The sequence below is a fragment of the Sciurus vulgaris genome, assembly GCF_902686455.1.
Source record: "Sciurus vulgaris genome assembly, chromosome: 14".
Taxonomy (NCBI): Eukaryota; Metazoa; Chordata; class Mammalia; order Rodentia; family Sciuridae; genus Sciurus; species Sciurus vulgaris.
Window position 1 is genome coordinate 34,808,317 of NC_136475.1, and position 10,435 is coordinate 34,818,751.

Sequence of the window (10,435 nt, forward strand, 5' to 3'; positions counted from 1 at the left end):
ATGTAATGATTGATAGATCAATTCAAGGACATGTAATGATTACAAATTGATATGCACCTAATGGCATATCCAATTTTGTTATTTTACAAATATACAAATAAACACAAACATACCTCAAGTGGTAAAGGGACTCCAATACAATAATATAGAGCATTTCTATATCCCACTCTCATTAATGGATAAATTATCCAGTTAAAAAAATCAACAAAGAACATCATACTTAAACTATTCTACCGATAAAGTGAATTCAACAGGCATTTATAGCCCATTCCATCCAATAGATGAGGAATACACTTTGTTTACATCTCTAGAAGAAATCATATATTAGAGGGAAAAAAGTTTTAACAAATTTGAAAAATTAAAATTGTATCCTGTATCTTTTCTCCTTACAATGGAATGAAACTGGAAGTAAATAAAGAAAGATACTTTTGGAATTACATAAATACATGGAGACTGCACAACACAATCTGGGACAAACAGTGGGTTATTGAGGAAATAAGAAGGATATTTAACAATTTCTTGAAACAAATGAAAATAGAAATACAACATAATAAAATGTGTGGGATGCAGTTAAAGAATACTAAAAGGAAGTTTATAGGAATGCATGCCTGATTTTCTCCAAGGCCAGAAATAAGATAAATGTGCCCACTCTTCTTATTTTTATTCAATATAGTACTGAAAGTTTAGCCACAGCACTTAGCAAGAGAAAGAAATAAAAGGCATAAAAACAAGAAGGGAGAGAGTCAAATTATCCCTGTTTACAAATGATCTGATTCTATATGTGGAAATCTATAGAACCCCCTAAACAGTATTAGAACTGAGAAACAAAATCAGTAAAGTAGGATAAAAAAGTAACCAATAAAAATTAGTAACTTTTCTATATACCAATCATGAATTTTCTGAGAAGGAAATTATTTTAAAAAATCTTTTCACAATAGCTACACACATAGAATAAAGTAAAATAAAAATAAATAAAATAAAATACCTAGGGAATAAACCTTACTAAAATGAAAACCCTCCTATTAGATGAATCACAAATTGAAAGAATGAATATTAAAATGTCCAAACTACCCAAAGTAATCAACAGATTCAATGCAATTTCTATCAAAATATTAATGTATGCTTTACTGAATTAGAAAATAACAATCCTAAAATTCACATGAAAGCACAAAAGATCCCATATTTCCAAAGGTACTTGGGCAAAAATAGTGAAAACTGGGATCAGTACTCTGCCTGATTTCAAGATATACTACAGAGCCATAGTAATGAAAACTTCATGGTATTGGCATAAAAACATACACAAAGACCAATGGAACAGAATACAGAACGCATAAATATTGATAACCAACTGATTTTCAATGAAGATACCAAAAATATACTTGTAAGAAGGGATAGCCTCTTCAACAAATGGTGCTGGGAAAAATATTAACATACAGACTATTGAAAATCAACTAATTCCTTTTTCTCACCACATACAAAATTCAACTCAAGATGGATCAAATACCTTAATATAAGATCTGAAACTCTAAAATTATTGGAGGAAAATAAAGGAAACACCTCAAGATATGTTACAAGCAGTGATTATCCAGACAGGAGCCCTGAAGCACAAGAAACAAAAGCAAAAATTGACAAATGGCATTATATAATTTAATATGTGGAAGTTGACCTGAGAGTAGAATAGTCATTACCAAGGCAGGGTGAGATGGTGAGGGTAGAGGGTGGATGGATATGATCGATGCATGCTATATGATTCTGTGGAAATATCATACTGGATGCCATTAAAAGGTACAATGAAAATGTGTTAATGAATAAAGTATAGAATAAAATTAACAAAAGAGAAAACTATGATATGATGTTTCAGGAGGCACATTGAAGCTTAAGAATTCAGAAATGTTGAAAATAAAAGGATGAAAAATGATGAACTATGCAAGCACCAAACAAAATCTAGGGAGCTCAGTAATAACAGGATGAGGAAAGCAGATTTTAATGCAAACAAAACAAAACCAGAAATAGTACTGGAGATAAAGAGAATCTGTTCATAGTGATAAAAGCATCAGTTGGCTGGGGTTGATAAAATAATTTGAAATATTTATCCATCAAGTAATCTAAATAGTAAAGCACTATAGAAAGTATGAAAACATCACTGTACATATTGTAAGTCATATTGTGAAATTTTAAGAAACTCTTCTCAGTAACTTATAAAACATGCAGAAAAAATATCAGGTTAAAATATTTGAATGATATCATTCACAACTACATGGTATTTATGCTTTAAAAACTACTTGGTGTATTTTGGAGTTTAAAGCATATCTCACCAAATTTTAAACAGTCAGTGCCTTTGGAGCTTCAAAGCAATACTAGAAATCAGTAGGAATAGATAAGTTGAAATATTACATCTTTGAATCTTGAATATTGTTGGCAAATGCTTTTCTAATACATTTTTGATTATTCAAAAATGTTACAATAAAACAGAAAATATTCTTTCAAAATGAAAGCAAGCATACTATGTATTAAACAAGTTAGGATAAATCTAAGGCACATATATATATATTTATATATATATATACACATATACAAACACACATTTAAGATTGTAGATTATTAATAAGGAAAAATAGAAGATTGGTAATTAATGGGTTAAGCAGCAATTCCCAAATACTATGACTATGCTAGTAAAACATCCAAAAGCGTTTCAAGGTATGTTATTAAAATTGTTGAGAGTTCAGCCAGTTTGCAGAACATAAATTTGATATACAATAATAAAATGCAACAAAAATACAAGTAATATATAAGTTAAAATACACCAAAAAATTTTTTGGAAATCACAAAAAAAAAAATCAATGACACAATGAAATCACACACAAAAAAATCAGAATTAAATGTATTAAACTGGAAGGAGATCTGAACAGGGAAAAAACACTTAAAATATAAAAAAGAGGAGAGAGATACTACACTCTTGGACTCAAATATTCACTGTTGTAAAGATGCTTTTATCTATAGGTTGTTTTTAGACTCAGAGGAATCCTGATTCTTCACCAACAGGTCCACAGTCATTTGGAGGTGGTGGAATTGTCTGTGTGTGTGTGTGCATTTGTACATAAGAATACAATTTAATCCATTTCTCATATTATAAATAGAGAATATTTGGAATGTTATAAATTATATTGTTTGAAAGACAAAAAGATACATTCATCTTTAAAGAAAAAGTTTGGTCAGTTTAATAACATTAAGATGAGGAATATTGTCATCAAATACTCCATCAACAGGGAGTTATCAGAGAGTAAAAAATCACCTAGTGAAATTTACAACACAGTTGGTCCTCTGTGTCTGCAAGTTCTGCATGTATGGGTTCAACTAGGCTTTGAGAGAAAATATTTGAAAACAATAAATTGCAACTCTTCTGAACATACTGAACATTTACAGATATGGTTTACCTTACCATTATTCCCTAAACAATGCAATAATGATTTATGTAGAATTTGCATTCTATTTGGTATTATATGTTATCTAGAGATGGTTTAAAATATATTGGAGGATTTCTGTAAGTTATATGGCAATACTATGCTATTTATGTAAGGGATTTGAACATTCATGGATATTTGGAACCAATCCCCAACAACTACTGGGTATTTTCATATGTCTTAAAAATTCCACTTGCTACCTTCCTTACAGAAATGTGTGTTTGTGCATATCAGAATAAATTACACAAGATATATTGTTCACAATAGCTAAAAAGAAAGAAACTCAAACGTCCATAGACAGGTAAAATGGATAAAATGTGGTATATTATTCACTGAAATACAGTACAAAAACTATAGTCAAAACAACCTGCATGGATCTTAAAAACAGAAAAGAAATATTTTTTTTTCTGACACCATTTATTTAGAGTGCAAAAATTGAAGGAATAAGAAGTATTTTTGCAATGAAAATAGGTGGCATAACCATAGGAGGTAAAACTCTCCAAAAATGAAAGAAGTGATTACTATAAAAATTAGGATGCTTTTGCCCTCCAGGAAAAGCAGGGAGGCCTGTTATCAAGCTGATGTGTGAAGAGGGTTTTTAAAATGCTGGTCATATTCTTCTTGAATGGGTGGAGAATAAATAGCTCTAATGATAAACCACTGATGCTTGTTTGGTAGGTGCGTTATGATGTCAAATTATTTTTTTAAGATAATTTACATGACAGGAAAATTTGGCCTCAGTGTGATTGGGTCACAACCTCATATTTTGTAACACCAAATACTAAATCTGTTTCATTATCCTAAACTATTTAATTTTGTAGGGAAATCTGCAGCCCAAAAGATTACCTTTTGGGAACCAAAAGGGATGCAAGGAGTTATTTATTTTATTTTAATGCCTGATTGCTTATGTTATTTTTCTTTGTAATTCAAGATTTGTCAATATATGTCTTCCTGTACAATATTTTTTTCTGAAATATATGAGTATATTTTTCCTCCCATTTCCGAAGATCTGAATCAGTTACTTCTCTTACGGTTTTGAATTCTGCTTCTTCACCAGCTCATTTCTTAATATTCTATTATTTAAGAATTCTGTATCTAAATGTGAACCTCCATAATTATAGTTCTAGCTCTTTCTCCAGTTACAACTCAGGTTTTGGCTATGTGCAGATTTATTTTCAGTATCAGTACTCTTTCATATGATTTCAAGGGGAAAAGTATCTAGTGTGTTCTCATGTTCCATGAGTTGATTTTTTATAGTTTGTGTTCTGATAATCACTTTTGCTTCATCATAATTAATTTAAATCTGCATCATGTGTAATATAAATGTTCTCTGGATTCTGATTAGATACAGAAGTTAATATTTCCAAAAGACTTACCTTTTATTTTTAAAAAGTTTTGTGCAGCTATTTTTTTAAATTTTCAGATTGTTCCCTTTGTTTTAATTGATTATTATATTCACATTCCTAATGCTTTTTAAAATTGCTGTTCTTTCTAAAGGACATGAATATAATTGCCAACGTTATAAAATAATATGGATTTTTATAGCTTAAATGAGAGAAGAGTGAGATTTTACATCTGGAATTAGTTTAACAAGTTACAGATCGTGATGAAGCCCAATTCTACATAATAAATAGATGATCTGGTTGAAGTATAGACCTGTAGTAGAAAGTTATCAGACTTTAAAGAAGCTACTTGAGAGACAGACTGATGATATATATTTGAAATGTCAACTATGCATTTGAAAAGAGGTCAAATATATATGTGAAAACAAAGGAAGTTACAGTGTTTGTTCTTAAGAACAAAGAGGGTATGACATTGAAGATCTGTGAAGGAGATATAAAGTAGGTTCAAGGGTATAAATCATCAAAAATATCTTGCTCATTGGACAGCATTTAGAGCAGTTGCCATGCCTTCCTATCAAGCAGAATGTCTCATACATCCTAGACATTCAAGAGGCCTTTCCATCCCAATAATAATTATGACAAATTTTGAAGACGGTCTTAGGTATGCTCTGATATAAATTTAAAACTTGCTGTCGTGTTGGGTTAAAGAACTGTGGGGCAATGAGCCCAAGTCCCTGCCTGGTGACCATTTTCTCCCTTCTTTCTGTACCTGCAATCCTCTGTTCCGTGAAGTCTTTGAATTTTATAAACTTTTTCTCCCTATGATGATTATGCAGCTACTTCTGCAGTGCCAGAAGCTCTGTGCTGTGACTTCTCAATTTTTCAACTTTGAATGATAACAGCATGAAGCTTGCAAATGTAGAAACTTCTTTCCTAAATAGCATCAGTGCAGCCATGAGCATCCAATTGAAATGCCAGGTAGCACCACTATGTGAATGCTCTTTTGTTTAAATTAAGCCCTTTGTGTGCATTCCAGGTATCCATCAACCACCTGAGCATACAACCTTCTCTGTTTCACTGGGCTTCCTTCCACTTTGCCTCATGTATAATCTTTCCCTTTCTCACAGTGTTTCCTTTGTATACACAATGGTTGTATTGGTTTTTACATTTAGTTTGCCATGTTAATAGATTACCTTGTAGAAAAATGTTACTATTTACTCATTTCAATTTCGTTTATCTGATTTCAGACATCCATGTCATTTTTAAGTATATTCCTTTTGTTATTTAGTGGCATTCTGAAAGGAAAAATAAGTTCTCCAGTTTTGATGAGAAGCATAATTGTTATTACTTTCACTTGTTTCTTCTGCATTCGATTATTTAAATAAATATATTGATGGCATTATTTTATCAGCAAATACATAGTATCAGTTTTACTTTATACATCAAATACAAGTTGTGAGAAAATATTTTCAAGGAGGTATTATATTAATAGACAGAATGAATAGTCCCAATTTTAGAGAATTCAAAGTGTCCAAAAATTCTTGAAGTTATAAGACATGATGTATGTATTATGTCTTCCTGATAAGTTATAAATATTATATCTAGAAACAACATTTCAAAGATACTTCAGTGTTTCAAATTATTAGTCCAGAATAGAATTTACAAATATATACTGTATTAGAAGCAAAAGCTTTTAAAAAGCATGGATTTGGGGTTGGGGTTAGATTTATTAACTTAAGTCAAAAGTTTTTGTTTTGTTAGGTAGTTGCAAATAGTTACTTTGAAAAGTATGCAAATGTCATAACCACATTTTGTTAGGGACATCTTTGAATATTACTTTCAGTAACTAGCCTTAAGTCCATTCCCAGCATCGAAAACTGGGAAAAGTTTAGAAAGTTTCTCTTCAATTACAATGTTCTTTCCTTTTTCTATATAGGGCAAGTTTTCCTGACTTTTAAATAATTCTAGCAGAGATAGCACCAAATATAAAAACTCTGCAAGTGTAATTCCACAGAGGGTTCTGGAATGTTGACTTGGAGAGTAACACCACAAAGGTTCTAAGAGTAATGGGCAAAATATCCTCAGCATTTTCTGCATTTCAGACAGATATAAAACTTTTTCAAGACTTCCTGTCTCCTGGGTAATGTGTGAGCATAGCATTTTCTTACATTTTCTATCCATTTTATGCCTCTCTTTCCACTTGAAATTATTTCTTCTGGGACTGAAATTTTTTGAGAGTTGTTGACTCAGCTACAATTCCTCTAAAAAGTATTGTTTTCATCTATAATTAGCCATTGCAATGCTATTGTTCTTCTGTCGAGTTCTCTAATCACAATACAAACCTCAAAAGCAAGTCAGTGTATACAAAGATCCAAAAGCTCAAGGATAAAATGCTACCTCCAAAGATACCCTATGGGTAGTTTGCTGACAGGATTACTTTCCAAGTTTGTCTTTGGCTCTTAAAGTTCTGTTATAGTATACCTGAAGCAAGGTCAGATGTATTGACTTGTAAAATAATATACGGTAAAAAGGATTATTCTCTGCTGTTTATGGAGAACATCAAAGAGGTATAGATGTGTCTTTGATGGAGTCAGACCTTATATTCTGGCAAATGTCCTTGATGATGTTTGGTCATTTTATTCAGCAGAAGACTGGCAATGAGTAAGATTTTATTTTTTAAAGTATTTCAGTCATCAAATTATTGCTTTTGTCTGAGGTTCTAATGGCATTGTCTCCCATTAATATGAGCCTTGATTTCTAAAACAATGTTGAATATTGTTTTCAATTAATCTATCCAAATTCAGGGGTTATGCAGAAGATTCTCTAGCTACTCTTACCAGGTGCAGGCATAAATTAATTCATCCTTGTGAAAAGTAACTCTTTAACCATATGCTCACAGTAAAGCTAACCCATTTTTTATGTGTGTAGCTGGGAGAGTTAAAGAACTGAGGAGCATCAAGATAAATTAAGACAAAAATCAAGAACAATAAAAAATCCTTACAGTTTATTTCCTTAAGAAGAGAAACTACAGCTGATGTTGTTGGTGGAAATTCTGGCTAAAGTATGCAGCACACACACACACACACACACACACACACTTCTCTTCTGTGGGCAGGTGCATTGTCAAGAGAAAGCACATCAAATGGAGGACACATTCAAGTTGTTTCACTTTGCAAATGCAGCTGTTTCAGCACAGTCAGTCTCCCTGTCTTTATCAAGATGCTTTTTAAATCACATTTCCTTAGGGATAACTGGATCTGCCATCCATGGTTATCAACTTTTCATCCCATCTGTTACTATTCCTATTATAGTTGCAGTGAAGTAGCACACACAAGCTGGCTTGAAATGTATAGAACTGAAAACACTTGGCTTTGTGACCAAGCATTTAAACCTTACTTGATTCCAAAGTGTAAAGGAGCTTGATCTGATTTCCTGTAGTTGATGTTCAATGCCACCCTCCTTTTCTATTCTCCTGCCTCAGTTGTGATCTAGGTTGTTTAAAGTTGTTTGAGGTAAAATGAAATAAACTTGACCTGGGAATGTGAAAGCACAATATTAATCTCACTGTTCTTTCTGAAAATTCTTTGGTTAAGCACTTACCTTCTTTGGCATGAATTACAAAATCAGAAGCATCTACATGTAATATAAACACCACCAATGTTGGAACCGTAGAGTATGCAATCAAGATATATTCCTAATTACTTTATTGCATTTACACTATAATTTCTGTGTAATTGGATTGAATACCCAAACCATTACTTTTTCCCTTGATCAATGAGAATAGCAATCTTTCTGAAAAGCTGAGAGAGAATAACATGTTAGTCTTTATGTCATGCAGTGAAGCCCAGAACTGTGTCCAGGTAGGATGGTTAATTTGTGTTAATAAGAGTATGCAGGAGGCAGCCTGGGGAATCAGGAGCCTTCAGTTCTACAGACTTCATGTTCTACAGGACTTTCCTGACTTATCTGCAAGTAAAGAATACAAACTCCTCTTCTTCTTTTGTATTTAAAGATTAATTTAGTAACATAATGTCTTATCTTCTTTGTACATAACACAAGAAAAACTGACAAAATAAATTCACAGCTGGAAAGAAATACATTTATCAAAATTCCACTAAAGAGACTCCCTGCACACTCCGTGGGTAGCTGCCGGGCGCTCTTTCTACCCAGCATGTTCCCGCACCGAAGACCACAGGCTGACTGCCTTGACCCGCTTGTCTTTGGGTGGGCGGCATCTCGGCGCCCACATGAGCCAATGGCATCCTGTCCACAGTGGCTGGGGCCGGGGACTCGGCTTTTCTGGACGTCCCTCAGCAAAGAGGACGGGCAGAAATCTCATCCCAGAAAAGTGTAAAGACTATTTCCCAGTTGGACAGAGGATGCCTGGGACTGGATTCATTGCTTTCAAAATTTCTTTGCAAATGAGTTTTGAAGCGAAACTTGCTCCAAAAGAAACATTTTCTTCTCTGGATCTTTTTAACAAAAATCCAAGAACAAAATGAAGAGCTTGGACTGATTATTGATTTAACGTATACTCAGAGCTATTATAAGTCAGAGGATTTGCCTGAAACTATTCCTTACTTAAAACTTTTTACAGTTGGGTATCAGGCGCCTGATAACACTGTTTTTAAATTCAAATGTGCCATTAGTGAATTTTTTAAAGAAAATAAAGACAATGACAAACTTATTGGCGTCCACTCTACCCATGGCTTTAACCAAACTGGCTACCTGCTGTGCAGATATTTGATAGTGTTAGGAGGCATAAAGTCGGATGATGCAATTGAGTTATTCAACAGGTGCAGGGACATTGCATAGAAAGACAAAACTACATTGAAGAACTTCAGAATGGTCCTGTCAGAAGGAATTGGAATTCTGGTGTGTCCAGGCCGAGTGATGTTGAACACTGGGCACATCTCATGGAACCAGTCCACTCCTATAACAAGTCTGGTAACCAAGGATCTAGGTGTAACTTACCTCAGACTTAGGGTTATCTGATGTCTTTCTGTCATTTTCACACTCAGTCGCCATGCTTGCAGCAGTCATTCAGAAAGTTTTCACAAAATCAGAATGTTTACCATAGAGGCCATATCCCTCCTCCTGGCCCCGCTGGAGAGGACTATTCACAAAGGAAATACTTTTGGAATGTGAAGTCAAATGGCAGTCAAGCAGTCCAGGATAAGAGGTGGTGTCCTGGCAGTTATCAGAGACTGTCCTATCCAGCCCATTGGGGATGGACTGAGTGATACAAAACCTGTCCTTGATATCTCCCTGGAGGCCAGAGCTGCAATGAAGGTAGCTGGAGTGACTTTTAATAAAATTAGGTCAAATGAGAAAATTTAAAAATCTACTGAAGAGAGAAGATAAAGTCCTTTTACCCAAAAGAATCTAAACAAAATTTATAAAACCCGTTGGTTGTGAAATTTTAGTTATATAGTGAGATCTAACTAAATTAGAAATGCAATTTTGACTCATTTTAATTTTGAGAACAGATGTGATAGATAATGCATGTTCTTATTATACATAGGTTAAAGTATTTAAAATATTTCCTTTTAGCTTTTTAACAAATTTCTATTTTGATTTGATCCCAGACTCAGAAAATGTTTTATTGAAAAATTGGTGCCTTCTTTTGGT

At 33.2% G+C, this 10,435-nt stretch overlaps 1 pseudogene across 1 annotated transcript; it reads left to right on the plus strand.

Moving 5' to 3' along the window:
- Positions 1–9,051: 9,051 nt before the first annotated feature.
- LOC306644319 (RNA/RNP complex-1-interacting phosphatase-like) lies at positions 9,052–10,129 on the plus strand (annotated as a pseudogene). The gene has a single exon. The product of its transcript is annotated as an RNA/RNP complex-1-interacting phosphatase-like (transcript).
- The last annotated feature ends 306 nt before the right edge of the window (positions 10,130–10,435 follow it).